Genomic DNA, 21196 nt, shown 5'->3' on the forward strand with positions numbered 1-21196 from the left:
TCCATCCTGCTATTAGAAGAGACCCAAGAAAATCCTGAATCCGTGCCCTGATTCTGAACAGAGTTATATACCGACGAAACCCCGGCTCTCTGTGTGAAAAACAGTGACAACACGAACACCAGCAACAGATTCAGAAAACTATTTGAACAGCTCTTACCTGTTTTCCAAGAACTCTCTAGGACTTTTAATTTGGCCTCTGCAACAACCTCTTCTCCCACCCCGTATTTTATCAGACAGCGAACAGAGCTGTTACTTTCCCTGTTTTACAGATAGAAAACTGAGTTTTAGATGGTATAATGGCTTGCCCAGTATCACACCATTAATTAATGGTAATGTTAATGCTAGAACTCAAATGACTCCTGGCTCAGTTCAGATTTTAAATACTTCTTTAGCTGCAATATCTTCCACTGGCAATATATCACCAAACCTCACAATTTTGAGTATATATCTTTCGTATTGCCCCACTACAATTCTTCAGCCTTAAGAAGTTAAAGACTGCCTTGTCTTATCCTTGCCTCCTTATTCAGTGAGCACTGAAAAACAGAACAAATACTGAAATACATATTATACAGACTATCTTGGTTTATTTCTCTCTAGAATAAATGGCCATATTTAGCAAAAGACAGGCTAACTTGTTAGTAAATAACAGTATAAGATTAATATTGGGGAAACTGAAAAAGAATGAAACATGCTGAATCAAAACCCGAAAAAAAAAGTGCATGAAAATACAGAGAAGAGCTTCAGATAATACGAGATCTGTAGAGAAAGAAACAATAGAAGCCAGTAAAATGCACTTACCCTAACAAAGCACTTAGAGATGCAAGAACCCATCAGGGTAAGAATTTCTTTCCTTATAAGGGCTGAACTAAGGGGGGCCCGAGTGGCTCAACCAGTTAAATGTCAGATTCTTGATTTTGGCTCAGGTCATGATCTCACGGTCTGTGAGTTCGAGCCCTGCATCAGGCTCCGCACAGACAGTGCGGAGCCTGCTTAGGATTTTCTCTCTCTCCCTTCCCCTGCTCTCTCTCTCTCTTAAAATAAATAACTAAACTTAAAAAAATTAAGGGCTGAGCTTACTCGTAGACAGACACCAATCCTAGCCTACTCTCCTTTAATCTTTCTTGAATGTGGCCTTCAGGTGGAACAGACTTAGGTTAAGTAGCACTCTGATGGTGGAAAGCTGGTGCAAGCAGGGAACATTGATATAGGAATCTGTTTTGTTTGTGTGTGTGTTTGTTTTTTTGATATCTGCCCAAAGATTATAGGTCCAAAGTCTACCTGGTACAAGGACTTGGCTTCCACCATGAAAATGGAAATGAATGCCTCGTACAGGGGGTGGAAGGTAAGAATGAAAATGAAAGAGTACTGATAGGCCAGCAGAAGACCCTGACATCACCACTAATGGCAATAGGGGGCAAGATGAAGGAGAAAAATAGTGAGTCGGTGACGGAAAATTTCAAGAATTGAGGAATGACAAGACCAATCGAGAGGGGTAGGTGGTGAAATCTGATGGCCTGAAATTCAATGAAAGAAGAAAGAGAAGAAGGTTTTCGAAATACTGGAGAGCAAAGAGCATACCTATCTCTTTCTAATTCATGGAGTGTGAGAGAAGAGATAGCCCTTGAAAGAGGGTGCCGTTTTTCAGTTCGGCGATTCGAAGAAACCAAAGAAGAGGTGAGGGATATAGAAAAGACCATTGACAAAAGTCCATACATTTCACAAGGCACAATGGAAATTTGGGGCGGGCAGGGAGAGATAGGAGATTGGTCACATTATGGATGCTTATGGTTTTGGGGATGGTAGATGGATGGCTCAGGAGACTTGGATGATGTATGATTGTGACGATGCCTTACAGCAGCAGTATTTAATGCTGACTCCACATTAGAATCCCCTATAGAGGGTATATGCTCTACACGCGCCAATTAATTTTGAATTGGGGGGTCATGGATTGAGTATCGGTATTTCTTAAAAGCCTTCCGGATAATTCTCAGCAAACCTGAGAATCCGTGTTTTAGAAGAAGATAGATGAGCAGCTGAAGCGCAGAGACTTGCCAGAATGCTGTGCGCATTTGGCTTTGGTCTGTTGGAGCAGGCCAGGGAGGAGTCTGAAAAGCCATTTAAAATCACTGACTTCTGATTCTCCAGTGGTCCACGAAAGGGTGGGAAATACCCAATGTGGAAGACCATGCTGTTTTAGAGTGAGAAGGGAGATATGCCATATTATTGCCTCGTTGCAAATAAAATAATAGCAGAGATACTATTTGAGGGTATCTTTGATGTGTTCTTATTTTTTAAGCCTACAATTTTGAAATAATTTTATTCTTTAAAAGTTAAGATAGCGGATCAGTAATATGACACAATACAAGATCAACATACAGAAATCAGTTGCATTTCTATACACTAAGGTTAAAAACTGAAAAAGAAATGAAGAAAACTATCTTAGTCACAATAGCATCAAAAACAGTAGAATGTTTAGGAATCAGTTTCACCAAAGAGGTGAAAAATCTGTACATCATAAGCTCTAAGATTTTGCTGAAAGAAATCAAAAGCGCAAACAAATGCAAACACACCGTGTCCACGGATTAGAAGAATTCGTACTGTTAAAATGTCCATACTACCCAAAGCCATCTATTGATTCAACATAATCCCCATCAAAATAACAAAAGAATTTTTCACGTAAATAAAAAAAAAAATAATCCTAACATTTGAATTGAACCACAGATGACCCCAAAATAACCAAAGTAATCCTGAAGAAAGAGAGCAGAGCTAGAGGTATTATACTCTCTCATTTCAAAGTATCCTGCAAAGCTACAGTAATGAAAACAATATGGTACTGACACAGAAACAGACACATAGGCCAATGGAACAGAACAGAGAGCCCAGAATTAAATTTCTGTTTTACTAATATTCAACAAGGGAGCCAAGAGCACCCGATGGAAAAGGATAGTCTGGTGCTGGGGAAAATGGTTAAACAATGCAGGGCAATGAAATTGTGTCCCTATCCTGCACCACTCCACAAAAATGAACTTGAAATGGATCGAAGGCTTAAACATAAGACCTGATACTACAAAAATCCTAGAAGAAAATATAAGGAAGAAATTTTTTGACATTTGTCTTAGCATGATTTTTTGGATATAACCCCCAAAGCACGAACACACACAAAAAGCAAAAATCAACAAATAAAGCTGTATCAAACTTCAAAGTTTTTGCATAACAAAAGAAGCGATTAACAAAATAAAAAGAACCTAGAGAAAAGGAGAAAATTTTTGCAGTCATATGTCAGATGAGAAATTAATGTCCAAAATATGTAAAATACTCATAAAACTCAACAACTAAGAAATAGACAATCTTATTTAAAAATAGAGGAACTACATAGATATTTTTCTGAAGACAATAACGAATGAATACATGAAAAGATGTTTAACATCACTAATCACTAGGGAAATGCAAATCAAAACAATGCGATATTACTTCATACCTATCAGAATGACCATCACCAAGAAGACAAGAGATAACAAGTGGAGATAACAAGGATATGGAGAAAAGGAAACCCTTGAGCACTGTTGGTGGGAATGTAAATTTACATAGCCACTGTGGAAAAGACTAGGAAGGTTTATCAAAAAAATTACAATAGATCTACTATATGATCCAACAATTCCACTTCAGGCTATTTATCCAAAGAAAACAAAACACTAATTCAAAAAGATATCTACACCTTCATGTTTATGGCACCATTATTTATGATAGTCATGATATGCAGACACCCTAAATGTCTATCCACAGATGAGTGGATAAAGACAATGTGGTCCGTGTACATAATGGAATATTATTCAGCCATGAAAAGAGAAGACAAATGCCATTTGTGACCTTGAGTACATTATGCTAAGTGAGATGAGTCAGACGGAGAAAGACAAGTACTATATGATATCACTTATATGTGGAATTTAAATAAACCAAACTTGTAATAAAAAAAACAAACAAACAGAGAATAACAAGGTGGTTACCAGAGATGGAGGGCAAGGGTTCAAGACAGGTGTTGTTTAAAGCTACAAACTCAGAATGAGTAGTAAAGAAGCTTTAGAGAGATAATGCACAGTGCAGTGAACGTAGACAACAATACCATATCGTAATTATCAAACTTGCTAGGAGACTAGAATTTAATTATTCCAACCACTAAAATGAAAGGGTAATTATGTAATGTGATAGAGGTGCTAATTATCTTTACAGTGGGAATCACATTAACATGTTGTACACCTTAAATTTACACAATATTGTATGTCAGTATATTTCAATAAAAAGATAAATGTTGGAAGAGATCATCGAGAGGATGTGACCACCAGTTGACCCGCAGATGGGACTTAGACAATCGGAGGCTTCTCACTCCCTCTCCTGTCCCTGCAATGTATGTTCTACCCACCGTTCCTGCAATGGGAACCTTTCTAAGGACATAGCCTTGGGAAAGGCTCAATGTGTTGTTGAGACCATCTGGATGAATATGTGACTGAATGCAGTTAAGGCCTCTATAGACTTTTAAGATTCTGGCCAATGGGTTTGAAGATGTATTTGTCTAGCAGCTGCTCAAGGAAAGCTGCACAGGTGAGTTTTCTTGCTTATTAAACCTACCACCCACCAGTCTGGAATGGTCGGCCTCTTTCTTCCATCCCCCCCCGTGTCCTCTGTGAAGGGGAGTCAGTTTCAGATTCCACCTGGGAAATTCCTGTGTTTGCAAATCAACAATGAAAAAATCTGAGAAACAAATTGAGCCTACCTACACTTTATCACCGCACCAATAAATTATGTCCATTGCAGAGAAAAGTTGAAAATAACATTAAAATGAAATAAATGATATTTTAAAGGTCTTTTAAAAAGAAAATAAGGCAAAGAATTTTGGTGCGTATTAACCCAAACTCCCGCATTTTAATATCTTATAATTGCTTTATAATCCTCTTTCTCTCCCTCTCCCTCCATCCCCCTCTGTGTGTGTGTGTGTGTGTGTGTGTGTGTGTCTACACTTATGTATTTACTAGCTCTCTCAGCTGGAGGGCCTAGAAGCTCACTCAGTACCAGTAAGCACAAATCATCCATGGGATAAATAAAATGAAACAGGGTTACTTGGAGAAATGGCTGTCTCCAGGGAGAACGAAGAGAAAACACAAACCCAAAACTTCACCTCGTGCTAAAAAACAATATAGAGCTCAAAGGATCTATAACAGCTAATTTCATATATCAATGTGTCTAGGCCATAGCACCCAGATATTTGGTCAAACATTATTCTAGATGTTTTTGTGAAGCTATTTTTTTAGGTAAGATTGTTTAAACCAATGGACTTTGGTTAAAGCAAACTACTCTCCGTAATATAGGTGGGCCTCACCCAAACAGTTGAAGGCTTTTGTAGAAAACGACCGACTTCTCTGGAAGAAAAGGGAACTCTGCCAGTGGTTGGCTTTCAAACTGAAACCACAACATCATCTCTTCTCTGAGTATTCAGACTGCCAATCTACCATGGAGACTGTGGGTTTACCAGAATCCATAAATGTATGAGCCAATTTCCTAAAGGAAACCCCCAACCTCCTCTCTCTCTCTCTTCATGTACACACACAAACACACACACGCACACACACACGCACACACTTCCTGTCGGTCTGTTTCTTTGGAGAACCCTGACTAATGCACAATGATAAGAACATGTCAGAAGGAGCAGCCGTCTTGAAGGGGCTCTCACTGGCCAAACCTAGGAGATTTAGCAACAAAATAAAAATGATGGTTTGGGTGATTTTTATCGAGCTATTTTCAAGTTGACACCTTTCCCCCAGCTGTGCCAAGAGTACTAATAACCCTATAGATGTCATTCTTTATCTCTTACCATGACTTTTACTATTAATATGTTTAGCATGTTCATTTGATTCTTCTGGTTTTCATATCCCTGCTAAAATTCTACCATTTGGTTTTACACACTGTCTTCTTTTGCAGTAGATCATTTAACATATTAATCGGAATTATTTAAAATCACTTGTCTGATAGTTCTACCATCTAGGTCTTATCTATATGCGGTTCCGTTCATTGCTGTGACTCTTGACAGTGTTGCATCGTGTGTATGAGTGTGTGTGTTCTTTCTTGTGTTTCTTATAATTCTGTGATAAAAGCCAGAAATTGAGTACAAGACAGTTGGGATTCAAGTAAATAGTGTTTATGCCTGGAAATGGGCACACTCTTCTACTGGACTTTCAGTGAGGGGAGTTGGGTCAAGGTAGTCAAGTGCTGAGATACTCAAGGTTTGGGATTTGTTGTGAAAGTTACCCTCAGTAAAACACTGGCTTCAAATTCTTCTAACCCTACCTTATGATTACGGTGGAGTCTTGGTTGCTGGTGGGTTTTTTTTAATGTTTCTTTATCGCCTTCAGCCTCAGGTTTTCCCTGTGAATCTGCACCTCAGAGAAGTTCTCTCTCCATGTTCTTGACCTTGTAGGCAGTAAACTGTTCTTACTTGTTACTATTTGATGCTTATCAGCTTGGTGGTGGGGCCCAGAGGGACTTGCTCTGTGGTCTTGGTTTAGCTTTAGTCTCAAAAAACCCCCAGCTCCCTGGTCTATTGGGTGGGCTTCCTGTGCTCTGGAGAAGATAGGACTTACCACCTTCTCCCAGCAGCTTAAGTCCTTTGTTCCATAGGGAGAAGAATCTGGACAGGTCTTTGCATGTTTTCTGCAGTAATGTTGATAAGAGTAAAGGCTACTCATATCCCCCAAGCCTGCAACACAAAGGGTCTCCCTGGGGTCTGATATCCTGCCTCTAATCTTCCTAATGGATCCCCAGTGAAGTCAATGAAAAAGAGTTTTCAATGGTTGCAAACTGCCTTTGTATCTGTGGATGTATATTGTCATGCTTCCTAGCAAAGTGATGAAAATCTTAGCTGAAACCAAGTTGAAGCTTGATATTCTGATGTAGTTTTTTCAAATGTTTATTTATTTTTGAGAGAGAGGAGAGAGAGCTAGTGAGGGAGGGGCGAGAAAGAGGGAGACAGAGGATGCTAAGTGGGCTCTGTGATGACAACAGAGAGTCCGGAGGCAAGGCTCGAACTCATGAACCATGAGATCATGACCCGAGCTGAAATAGGATGCTTAACGGACTGAGCCACCCAGGTGCCCCTCTGATGTCATCTTAGTTTTAAAAAATTTTTAAAAATGTTTATTTATTTTTGAGAGAGAGACAGCGTGCAGGAAGGGGGTGGGGAGCAGAGAGAGGGAGACCCAGAATCCGAAGCGGGCTCCAGGCTCTGAACTGTCAACACAGAGCCCAACACGGGGTCTCCAACTCACGAAGGGTGAGATGTGACCTGACCCGGTCTGACATTTAACCAACTGAGCCACCCAGGTGCCCCTCTGATGTAATCTTTTTAACAAAGCTGTGTCCATACTCAAAAACTCTCAAACCACTGATGCTGGGAATCACAATGAGTGTAAAAATGAGGTGGCATATGCTCACTGAGGTTTAGAATACCATCAGTAGGTATGATTTTACTTGAAGACTTTGATTATGGGGGCTGAAAAGAGAAAACACATGTTAGAAGATCTTTTAACGGTAGCTCTTTGGAATTTATTATTATTGTCTTCAGTCACCTTCGGTAAATGTTTCATGGACACTTGGAAAGGAGCATTAGTTTTCCAGTGATTAAAATCTGCTTTATAGTAATTAAAACTCATTAATTTTTTGTTAATTGTATCATTTAAAACCCATGTCTGCCCTCAAATTCTTGAAATGACAAGCTTTTGGTCACTTTATCCTCGTAATTCGAATAGTTTGAACCAAAAAGCTAACTCATCTTAATATAAAAGAAGGAATTCAGCACAATTTGACTTCCATCCATTCCCCATTGTACAATCTTTCTACCATAATGTGAAGTTATCAACCAGGCATCATTTTTGTTTGGCACCACTCTTTCCAACAGTTCTTACTTTGGCCCTTATTTTTTTTTTTTGGTCAGATATACAACTAAATAAATATTTCAACCAACTCCACTGTGCTTGCAATCCTCTTATCCTCTGACTTCTTTCTTGGGTTCCCACCATTGGATTTATATGTTTGTCAACTGGATTATGCCGTAGAATAACTCCTTCAGGAAAGATACATGGGCGGAATATTTCTTGGGCTCTTACACATATGAGAATATATTTCTCCTGCCACAACGCATAACCTCCATTTTCATCTTCAGCCATTTTGCATGGCTGCAAGTTGGAGGCTTCCAAAGAGTTTCAGAAACAAGTACTGATGAGAGAAGGAGCTTTGATGAAGGTCGTATCTTTAGGCATCTCAGAAGTCAGTGCCCCTGTATTAGGAGAGAGGCCATCAGGCTATTTGGCCGTAGCTTGGACTCCGTATCTTCAACGTCGAGGTAAAATGCATGAGCAGCTCAAAACCCACTCTCTTTTTGATCAGTTGTTTTATGTCACAGTGTCTGAGTAGCTTTTCTTTCTCGGCTGGACACACTAGACTAGGAGTATTCCCTCCAAGAAATTTACATTAGTTTGAATGGTATCATTGAATTATTTCATTGGTTTTTTGGTGATCTGACTGGGTTCTGCTTTTTTCATGGGCATTTCCATAGAAGGGTGAAAGTGAAAGGGAATAAATCAAGCATGGACATCTGACCTTTGTTCACAACCTTTCAAATTATTCCTTTATGAAACAAATATTTATGGAGTAACTTATCAAAGTCTACATTATGTTTCAAGCAGTTTATTTAACCCCATTTGGATATTGTCACCAATAAGATAATTACCTTTTAAGAAACAATATTTTAGAGTTGATTTTTACACGTGGGATTCTAGGTCAAAGGTTTTAGTCATTTTATATCTCTGAATATATAACACTGAATTGCTTGCTCAGTGAAAAATTCCACCAGTAAATGGTTATGTTAGGGTTTAGCTTCCTGTTAGGGTATCAGAAATTGCTCCAATCACAGTGGACCTGACCACAGGAGATAGTAATATCAAAGAACTCATTGAACAAAGAAAACTCCTGTCCTATGGGCAATGCGACAGAACTGGGGACCGGCCAGAACACCCCCCTGAGCTGAGGTGTAAGAAAGAGTGAAACAGAGATGAAATTTAGAGGCACCAAGGAAGTCAAGGAGAGGAGATGAGTGGGTCAACCTGCTAAGGAGTGAGGGTAAGATGGGCTAAAGGTGGAAGAGGAAATAGAGAGCCCGAATAAGACACTGAAGTCACAGAGACAATGTGCAGATAATGGCGGTGCAGTTCTCCAATGTGCACAGAAACAAGAAAACAGGCCAGTATGGCCAGAGAGATGCATTCAGGACCTTCAGCAGCTAATCCTCTCTACCTCTTCAAAAGCTTTTATTCCTTCTTACGAACAACAAAAGCCATGACACCTTCTTTGGTGTCCTCACTAAGCCAACGTGGCACTGGGATGATAGTGAGTATCCAGTAAACACTTCCTGTATGCTCACCTGAACCCAGTTTCTATGTTTGATAACTGCTCAGTGCAGAGAGGAGATCTTTGGAAAAATGCAAACCAGCCACACCCACCCCTTTTCCCTTGCTGAGCTATGAGTGTCCAAGGAAAAGGAGGAAGGTTCAAGACCAGCCATGGACAAAGACCGAGTAGCTCTAAGCTGTGTGTCCCAGCCCTTGAAGAAAGAAAGGCTCAGAATATAAAGAAGAGCTCTGGGGCTCAGTTAGAAGCTTCATTTTTATTTTCAAATGTGATTAGGTACCCAAGAAGTTGATGCTTTTTAAAACATTCTGGACTCCAGGAGCCACAGTAGCACTGAATTGTTTGGTGGCTTAATTTGCAGCAGGCAAGTTGAGCAGTGAGCATTTTTCAGTAATAGTGGTTGAACTAACATTTTCCAAAAAAAAAATTTTTAAGCCCACAGAATAGTAACTGAATAGCTCATTATTTCCTTTGAAAAAGCTAGACTCTGCAGGGAGTCCCCACCTTTGCAGTTTCCTCTGTGGTGCCGGCTTCATGCAGTTGAGACCTAAGTGCTTAGGTTGCTTTGGAAGTCAAAAATCTCTGACTTTGAATCTCTCTGTCTGTACCTGAAAAACACCCAACGCTGAGCCAAACTAATCTAGGCGTTTCCAGAGAAGTCTAATAAGCCAGCGCTCGCAGCACCTCAAAATTGTGTTCCACTATCCCATTTTCAAAGAATTTCACCTCTAAGATTTCATTTAAAAATGTAAAATTAATATCTCCGTGAGAAAGGCAGTCGCATTTTACAGATGAAACCGCTAGACGCAAGGAGGTGAGTGGGTGGCCTGCCCAAAAGGACGAGCTGGCCAGAAGCTGAACTGGGAACTGGGGAACAAACTGACCAACTATTTCCTCCATAACCTCACATATTTTTCTCACCGAGGATGGAAAACAATTTAATTAAAAAATATGCAAACATTGGAAGGGAAGTGGGATCTCCAGAGCTTTACAACAAATGTGCTGCTTTTCCAGAACGTTCCTGTCTCTTCCAGGGCAAGCATATCCCACATCCCAAACTGTTAGCTAGCAGATTCTTCACCAAGCACTCTCCATCAGACCTTTTCCTTTGGTTAATTCTGACATTAGCCCGCTTGTAGGATTGTCTCGTAAGAAGCCTGTTTCTGGTGGTAATATCAGAATCCCTAAAGATAAAAACTTTGTATAGCACAAGATACAACAGTATGGGCCGTCTCGCTTTAGCTGGGGAGCCTGGATAAAAGCTATGCTCCTCAGGAGCAAGGTTGGGACCATGAAGGAGAAGGGAATATCAGAACTGGGGAATAATTCAGAGAGCATGGAACGCAATATCCTCATTTGATCCCTTGGCCACTACCTACACAAATGACATCTGGGGATTTGCTTTGCCTTCCTTGGAGTGATTGTCTCCATGCTTCCTGCCTCCATATTCTGGCTGGGGTCAACGTCTGTGCCCAAGAATCATAACATCACAGAACTGGCACGAAGGGATGCCGGTCATTCTCTAATGGTGAGGACAACACCACGCTCATGATACCATTATGAAAATACAGTAGGAAAATACAGCCTTATTGACATGGTCTGCTGAATGGGAAGTTGGCTCTTTTAGGGAGCTTTGGAGAGCAGAAAGAATCAAATCTCTCTCCGTTTTATTCTGTCCACTATCCTGATTTCCAAGTTTGCATTCCATTTCAAAGCATGATAAGCCCATCTCTTCATCTCTTGACAGAGGCGAGAATAACATTAAGCAGATTGATTTCTATTCTCTCCTCTCTCTGTGGCCATTAGACATGTGTTCCCCTGGAAGCAGCCCAGTGTGGCCTTGATTAATGCCCACCAGTTACTGTGTATACTTTCCTTCCTACTGGCACTTAGTTCTTGAAAGGCTGGTCATGGGCAGAGAGCACAATGCAGACGCATGCCAATGAATCCTGATGGCGTGTAGTAAGTCAAATTGGAGACATAGAGCCATCTCTCTCTCTGTTCTCGATCCACAGTCATGGCTTATTTTTTCCCTCCTGTGCAAGCAAGGACACTTGTTCAAAGGTCCACCTCTGTAGGAAAAAGGTCATGATGTATTGAGCAATCTCATGTAATACCCCAAACCTTGCCTATCTCTTGACTGATTCAGTGATTTGCCTCTGTCCAATTTCTTGCTTCTGCAAGGGAGATCCACAGAAATGACACAGGGACAGAAACCAGAGGCACATTATGGACAAACAAACAAAAAATTCAGGATAAAAAAGTTTAGTCCAGCCCAGATTCTAATAAGTGACCTGAATATTAAAAGGTGGGAAAAAATTGTGCGCGCGCGTGCACAATTGATCTCTGTGATCCAAACTCAACAACTTTTGGCTCCCCTGCAACTTGACTACTGTTGACCAGAAGAAGCCTTACTGATAACAGAAACAATGGATTAGTACATCTTTTGTATGTTACAATATGTCTTATATACTGTATTCTTCGAGTACGCTGGAAAAAAGAAAATGTTATTAAGAAAATCATCAGAAGGAGAAAATACATTTGCAGCACGTTATCGTATATTTATTGAAAAAAAAATCTGCGAATAGGCGGGGGCAGGAGTGCCAGCCGGTCTGCCCTGACCGACGGCGATGATCCACAGCTTGGGGGCCTTCGATCAGTAGCAGCAGCAGCCGTGGCGGAGACAAGAGCACAGAGTTGTAGTTGCCCATCTGCCTGGCGGTGCACCACGGCCCACGACTGCGGCAGCCGTTGTCGCAGGTGAGTGCCTGGCCTCCAGGAGCCTGGATACGCAGAATCACGGGTCAGCGGAGGGATCTGTGCCTGGGGTCTGTGCAGCACCGTCCTGCTCTCTAGGCCTGGTCCTCTGCTTCACCCCAGTCTCCTGGCTGCCCTCCCCTCCGCCCCAGGCAATGGACCTGACCACCATGTCAGCACACGGGGTGACCTGAAGCCAGGTCCCAGGCCCCTTTGGCGAGTGCTGATGGTCTCCACAGACCTCCTGGGTACTCAGAGAACAGCAGGTCAATCTCTGAGCCATTCACCTTCCATTGGGTCCTGTGGAGACGGTGCTGGACAGTTGTAATAAATGTCTTATGGGTTTTGCTGTCAACACTTAAAAAAAATCCTGGTATAAGTGGACCCATGCAGTTCAGCTCCAGGTTGTTCAAGGGTCAACTGTATATGTTAAGTATATAAGATAAGTCTATCTTTCACCTTGCCCATTAATTCATATGTAGCTCTACATTTTTTCAAGGATACTTTTGAGGCAACATTTCCATAAGAAAGACCAATTGATTTCTGTGGCAGATTGTAGTTATCAAAAATGGCCACCACGATATTTCCATCCAACATGCTTTTCCGGAACCTTGCCACTCTACATGCGAGAAGTAAAGGCTATTTTCCTTTCCTTTGCCCGGGGCAGGTTTGCGATGTGTCAACATAGAGACTGTGGTAGAAGTGACATTGTGTGACTTCTAAAGTTATCTTAGAACAGGCGACAGAGCTCCTGCCTAGCACTCCTGCTCTCTCTCTCTCTTTCTCATAGGCTCTACCTTGGAACCCAGATGCCATGTTGGCAGGAAGCCCAAGCCACACTGAGAGGTGCCTGTATATATCCTGGTTGGCATTCCCAGTTAAGATTTCAGCTGAGCATCAATGTCAACTCCAAACACATGAGCAAAGAAGCCTTCGGATGACTCTAGTTCTCGCTCTTCAAGCTGCTGTGGGGAAGAGATGGATGATCCCTGCTGAGCCCTGCTCAAACTGCAGATTCATGAGTAAACTAAGTGCTGACATTGTTTTAAGCTATTAAGATTTAGAGTGGCTTGTTACGCAGCCATAATAGCGAGAACAGATTTTTGGTATCGGAGGTGGAGAGCTCTCGACAACATCCTAAAGTGGTTTCGGGACCAAGGAAAGGGTAGATGTCGGATAACCCTCGAGGAGTCTGTTAGCTGAGGTCTGATGACCCTGAGGAGGTTGTCTCTGAGGGCTTTTAGGAAAGCGAGGAAAACAATTTTGGAAGCTTGAGGAAAGGGGCCCTTGTTATAAAGTGACAAAAAGTTTAGCCACGTGATCCCCTATGATGACATAGGAAATAGAAATTTCACCTAATGAACTGTGTGATCCAGCTAAGGAGATTTCCAGGCAGAGTGTTAAAGGTGTTATTTAGCCTCTTCTTGTTCTTTATAGTATAATGTGAGGAGAAAACAATGCACTGTTTTCTGTTAAATATAACAGAAGGATCTGTTAAATATAAACAAATCAGGTCTTGCTGTTTCTCAATACCAGCCTCTCCAAATGGCAAATGATGCTAAAATTAACGAATTGTTTCCAAGCAAAGGTCAAATCCAGAGCTACATCCGAAAGGACAAAACTAAGGCTTCATCTAAAGAGAAAACCAATGTCCTAACTGAACAACCATACACTGAAACCTCAGAAAAATTTAAGGTGGCATCTCGAGTTCCGCAAGCTATGTTAGTCCAATGATAGTAAGGCCATGCCTCAAGGGTAGTGTCTGTTTAAAAAACACATTTTCTAAGAATCTTCAGGGTGTTTTCTCATAGTAACCTTATGGGACACCCAAGGTAGAATTTCTCGAAGAAATTTGTGGCTATGTGGCTACTTTTGTCTCGTGGAGTCAACCTCAATGAAATGTTTAGAATGAAACATAAAGTAGAAAAGAGCTCAGCAAATTAAGAGTAGGATTGAAGTTGTTCAATCAGATAGAGGTTATCTGTAAAAACTCCGTAGCTAAAACCTCATACTTAAGAGAAAAGATTGAATGTTTTCTTCCCTAATATCAGGAACAAGTCAAAAATGACCACTCTCACTATTTTTATTATACTGATATCTAGTCAAGAAAATTAGACAACATAAATACATAAGTAAATAAATAATGAATGAATAAGAAATAAAAGACATCCAGATTGTAAAGGATGAAATAATCTATTTATCTCTATTTTCAGATGATGTGATATTGCAGTATAAATACTAAGGAATCTACCAAAAGCTCTTAGAACTAACAAACAGGGCATGACACAAGATTAATCTATGAAAATCCACTGTATTTCTATATGCTAGCAATGAATAATCTAAAGATGAAATGATAATTAAATTCTACTACCATAGTATCAAGGTGAGTAAGATACTTAGGAAAAAATTGAACAAAAACGGTTCAAAACGTACTCCCTGAAAACCACAAAATATTGAAAGAAATTCAATGGAAACCCAAATAAAGGAAAACCAAATAGAAATACATCCCATGTTCATGGATTGGAAGTCTTTCTATTGTTAAGATGGTGATGTGTTAATTGATCTACAGATTCAATGCAATCCCTATCAAAAGCTCGGATCTCATATTTTGCGATAATCTCACTTTTATGTTAAAATTCATATGGAAATCCAAGGGACTAAAAATAGACTAAATACTCTTGAAAAGGAAAAAAAATGGAGGACTCACACTTTGCAATTTCTCTTTTTTTTGATAAAAATATATTTATTTTTCAAGAATAGAATATAGTGACTCATTACTTACATATTGGACTCAGTGCTCATCCCAACCAGTGTCCTCCTTAAGGTCCTTCACCCCTTTAGCCCTCCCCCCCCCCACAACACCACACCAGCAATCCTCAGTTTGTTTTCTGTATTTAAGGGTCTCTTATGGTTTCCCTCTCTGTTTTCATATTATTTTTGCTTCCCTTCCCTTATGTTCATTTGTTTTGTATCTTAAATTCCATATATGAGTGAAATCATTTCATATTTGTCTTTCTCTGACTGACTTATTTCACTTAGCATAAATACACTCTGGTTCCATCCACATTGTTGCAAATGGCAAGATTTCATTCTTTTTGATTGTCTAGTAATATTCCACTGTGTGTATGTGTATATATATGTGTGTGTGTATATATATATATGTGTGTGTGTATATATATATATGTATATATATATATATATATATATATATACACACACACACATACACACATATATACCACATATTCTTTATCCATTCATCAGTCAATGGACATTTGGATTCTTTCCACAGTTTGGTTATTTGATTTGTATTTCCCTGGTAATGAGTGATGTTGAGCATTTTTTCACATGTCTGTTAGCCATCTGGACGTCTTCTCTGGAAAAGTGTTTACTCATGTCTTTGCCCATTTCCTCACTGGATTATTTGTTTTTTGGGTGTTGAGTTTGATAAGTTCTTTATAGATTTTGGATACTAACCCTTGATCTGAGATGTCATTTGCAAATATATTCTTCCATTTTGTAGGTTGCCTGTTAGTTTTGCTGATTGTTTGCTTCACTGTGCAGAAGCTTTTTATCTTGATGAGGCCATTTTGGCTTTTGTTTCCCTTGCCTCTGGAGACATGTCAAGTAAGAAGTTGCTGTGGTCAAGGTCAAAGAGATTGTTCCCTGTTTTCTCCTCTAGGATTTTGATGGCTTCCTGTCTCACATTTAGGTCTCTCATCCATTTTGAATTTAATTTTATGTATGGTGTAAGAAAGTGGTCCAGGTTCCTTCTTCTGCAAGTCGCTGTCCAGTTTTCCCAACACCATTTGCTGAAGAAACTGTCTTTTTTCCATTGGATATTCTTTCCTGCTTTGTCAAAGATTAGTTGGCCTTACGTTTGCAGGTCCATTTCTGGGTTCTCTATTCTGTTCCAGTGATCTATGTGTCTGTTTTTGTGCCAGTACCATACTGTCTTGATGATTACAGCTTTGTAATACAGCCTGAAGTCTGGAATTGTGATGCTTCCAGGTTTGGTTTTCCTTTTCAGGATTGCTTTGGCTATTCAGGGTCTTTTCTGGTTCCATACAAATTTTAGGACTGTTTGTTCTAGCTCTGATTGTTTTAGGATTGCTTGTTCTAGCTCTGCCGGTGTTATTTTGAGAGGGATTGCTGCAATTTCAAACTTACTACAAAGATACAGTAATCAAGACAATGTCATGCTGGCACAAGGATAGATGTATAAATCCATGAAATAGAACAGAGAGTCCAGAAACAAACCCTTCCATTTAGGGTCAATTGATTTGAGACAAGATTTTCAACACAATTCAAGTGGAAATGCTTCATCTTTTTAACAAATGGTGTTGGAACAACTGGATAACCACATGCAAAAATACACCAGATACAAATTGTCTCAAAATGGGTCGTAGACCTAAATTTAAAAGCTAAGAATACAAAACTCTTAAAAGAAAACATAGAAGTAAATCTTCATGACCTTGGCCTTGTTAATGGGTTCTTGGATATGACACCAAAAACAACAGCAACAAAATAACACATAGATAAATTCGTTTTTACCAAATTAAGAACCACTTGATACAAATGGCTCGATACATCAAGAAAGTTAAAAGACAACCCACAGAATAAGAGGAAATATATTTCAGTCATATATCTGCTAAGGGGATTGTATCAGACCATATAAAGAACGCATTTGACTCAATAATAAAAAAGATAAATAACCCAATTTTAAAATGGGCAAAGGATTTGAATAGACAGTTCTCCCAAGAAGATATGCAAAGTGTTAACACGCACATGAAAATGTGCTCAACACTTAGTCATTAGGGAGATTCAGATCAAAATTGTAATGAGAGGAGTGCCTGGGTCGCTCAGTTGGGTAAGCGTTAGACTCTTGATTTTGGCTCAAGTCATGATCTCACGGTTTGTTGGGTCAAGCCCTGCATCAGGCTTCACATTGACAGCTTGGAAACCTGCTTAAGGTTGTCTCTCTCTCTCTCTCTCTCTCTCTCTCCCCCCCTCTCCCCCACTTGTACTTTCTCTCTTTATAAAATATAAATAAAATTGGACTATAGTGATGATCATGCACTTCTGTTTTTTTAAATTTTTTTTGATGTTTATTTTTGACAGAGAGAGAGACAGAGCATGAGCGGGGGAGGGGCAGAGAGAGAGGGGGACACAGAATCCGAAGCAGGCTCCAGGCCCTGAGCTGTCAACACAGGGCCTGAATGATCACGCAATTCTTTGGATGTATTAAAAACCAGTGGATTGTATACCTTAATTGGTGAATTGTATGATATGTGAATTATATTTCAATACAGATTTTTTTTTAATTAAGAAGGTTAGAAAGATAGACTGCAAAACCGTCACAGGTTGGCGAAGACTAAAGAGACATTAAAACGAAATGCAATGCAGTATCCTGGTTGGAATCCTGGGATTTTAAGCGTTAATGGAAAAACCAGAGAAATCTGAATGAATTTCTATGGTTTATGTTAAAGAAAAGAAAAGGAAAAAGGCATCAGACTCCTGAATGACTATAAGCAAGAACTAGCCAGTTCTTTTTTTTTTTTTTTTATGAAATTTATTGACAAATTGGTTTCCATACAACACCCAGTGCTCATCCCAAAAGGTGCCCTCCTCAATACCCATCACCCACCCTCCCCTCCCTCCCACCCCCCATCAACCCTCAGTTTGTTCTCAGTTTTTAACAGTCTCTTATGCTTTGGCTCTCTCCCACTCTAACCTCTTTTTTTTTTTTTTCCTTCCCCTCCCCCATGGGTTCCTGTTAAGTTTCTCAGGATCCACATAAGAGTGAAACCATATGGTATCTGTCTTTCTCTGTATGGCTTATTTCACTTAGCATTACACTCTCCAGTTCCATCCACGTTGCTACAAAGGGCCATATTTCATTTTTTCTCATTGCCACGTAGTACTCCATTGTGTATATATACCACAATTTCTTTATCCATTCATCAGTTGATGGGCATTTAGGCTCTTTCCATAATTTGGCTATTGTTGAGAGTGCTGCTATGAACATTGGGGTACAAGTGCCCCTATGCATCAGTACTCCTGTATCCCTTGGATAAATTCCTAGCAGTGCTATTGCTGGGTCATAGGGTAGGTCTATTTTTAATTTTCTGAGGAACCTCCACACTGCTTTCCAGAGCGGCTGCACCAATTTGCATTCCCACCAACAGTGCAAGAGGGTTCCCGTTTCTCCACATCCTCTCCAGCATCTATAGTCTCCTGATTTGTTCATTTTGGCCACTCTGACTGGCGTGAGGTGATACCTGAGTGTGGTTTTGATTTGTATTTCCCTGATAAGGAGCGACGCTGAACATCTTTTCATGTGCCTGTTGGCCATCTGGATGTCTTCTTTAGAGAAGTGTCTATTCATGTTTCTGCCCATTTCTTCACTGGGTTATTTGTTTTTCGGGTGTGGAGTTTGGTGAGCTCTTTATAGATTTTAGATACTAGCCCTTTGTCCGATATGTCATTTGCAAATATCTTTTCCCATTCCGTTGGTTGCCTTTTAGTTTTGTTGGTTGTTTCCTTTGCTGTGCAGAAACTTTTTATCTTCATAAGGTCCCAGTAATTCACTTTTGCTTTTAATTCCCTTGCCTTTGGGGATGTGTCGAGTAAGAGATTGCTACGGCTGAGGTCAGAGAGATCTTTTCCTGCTTTCTCCTCTAAGGTTTTGATGGTTTCCTGTCTCACATTTAGGTCCTTTATCCATTTTGAGTTTATTTTTGTAAATGGTGTGAGAAAGTGGTCTAGTTTCAACCTTCTGCATGTTGCTGTCCAGTTCTCCAAGGACCATTTGTTAAAGAGGCTGTCTTTTTTCCATTGGATGTTCTTTCCTGCTTTGTCAAAGATGAGTTGGCCATACGTTTGTGGGTCTAAGGAACTAGCCAGTTCTTATAGAGCAGGGAAGTATTACACAGAGGGCAGAAGCAAATCCCAGATGGCAAAGCCAATAGAGGTACTAGCGAATCATTCCCAGGAAGTAGGACCAAGTTTGGCAAAGATGCCACATTGACCTTGAACCAACAAATATCGGAAGCTTCCAGTTTCCCCATTTTACGAGTGTTAAGTGCATTATGATATCTTAATGACTGTCCTACAGTTGAGGTTAGGTGTGTGGGGTTCAGAAAACTTCTCTCTTTAGTTTCTAGGTCCTCATATGGAGAAGAACTCCATTTAAGTCACGGTACTTGAGGAACACATCCAAGGATCCTCCTCTACCCCTGCATCTGACACAGACAATAGGACCCTGGGCCCTCAATCCGAATATGATGCCGAAATGGGATAAGACTTTGAAGGGTGTTGGAGGAGCGACAAGTATTTTGCGTCCGGGAAAGAGGTAAAGTAGGCCAGCTGATAGCCTGTGGCAAGATATATTTTTCAAAAATAGCCACAGCAGTACTTCCAGTCCTATATACTGTTCTAGAACTTTGCCATTTGCCGTCAGGAGTTGAAATCTGTTTCTCCGTCTCTTGATCCTGGGCAAGCTTGTGGCCACTCCCACAAGTAGAAGGTGGTGGAAGTGATGCACTGTGCCTTCCCAGGCTTGGTTAGGAAAGGTGATACAGCTTCTGCTTGGATTTCCTTCTCTTGGTATTCACCCTTGAAACTCAGGCATCATGTTGTAAGAAAGCCCAAGTCACATGGAGATGTCACAGGTAAGTAGTCCCCTCAACAGCCCATTATTCACTATCAGATGTTTAAATGCAAGAGAGATGATTCCACGCCCAGCCTTCAAGCCGCCCAAACTTGAACAAAATGCCACTGATTTAAGCCATTACATTTTGGAGTTGTTTCTTCTTCTTCTTCTTCTTCTTCTTCTTCTTCTTCTTCTTCTTCTTCTTTTTTTCTTTTCTTTTTTTTTTAATGTCTATTTATTTTTGAGACAGAGAGAGACAGAGCATGAACGGGGGAGGGTCAGAGAGAGAGGGAGACCCAGAATCCGAAGCAGGCTCCAGGCTCTGAGCTGTCAGCACAGAGCCCGACACGGGGCTCGAACTTGCAGACCATGAGATCATGACCTGAGCCGAGGTCGGAGGCTCAACCGACTGAGCCACCCAGGCGCCCCGGGAGTTGTTTCTTCTACTGGGATATACTGGGATGCTATAATGTTACAATGGGAACAATCCCAGTGGCAAGTATTTCTCTGTACCCAGCATATGGCACTTATCACTTTTTTTTTTTTACATTAAAATATAACTTGCATACAAAAATGCACCGATCTCACATTTTCAAGGAATATGATGAGCTTTGACATATATATACCCTCGTAACCACATCCCAGAAGAAGAAATAAAATGTTTTTATCGTCAGAAATTTTCCTCGTACCCACGCCGCAGTGTACTGAAGCCAGCTTGCAATGCCTCGTGAGAATCAATTGTGTATATCCATTCCCAAGTCCTCATTCAGTCACGTCATTTGGCAGCTGGAAATCTTGAAATTGAGAGTATTTACAGCATGAAAATCAACAGATGCTATAAATCAGGACTTTCACCCCACCCACACTCGTTGTTAAACATTTAACAGACGCTACTGCTCATGGCTTCTTCCGCTCAATTCCTCCATGCTCCTGAGGCAAATACTTTTGAAATTTCTCTCATTATAGCTAGTTTGGTCTATTTGTAGATGCTTTATCATGGGCTCATACAGTGGGTATTTTTCTGTGTCTGCCTTCTTTCACTTAAAGTAGTGTTTGGAAATGTATCCGTGAGGCTGCCCCTATCAATAATTCACTCCTGAATTGCTGAGTTGTGTTCACTGTATTAACATACAACAATGTCATTATCTTTTGTTGGTGAACGTGTGGGCTGTGTTTCCAATATTGATCGACTGTGAATGAGGCATGGTAGTATTTTACCTGTCTTCTTGCGAACAGACATTTTCATTTCTCTTGAGTAAATATGTAGGCGCGTATTCCTAGGTCACAACTTAGATGTATGTTTAGCATGATTAGAACAAGAGAAACGGTCAACCA

The sequence above is a fragment of the Lynx canadensis genome, chromosome F1 (genome assembly GCF_007474595.2).
Source record: "Lynx canadensis isolate LIC74 chromosome F1, mLynCan4.pri.v2, whole genome shotgun sequence".
NCBI classification, from domain to species: domain Eukaryota; kingdom Metazoa; phylum Chordata; class Mammalia; order Carnivora; family Felidae; genus Lynx; species Lynx canadensis.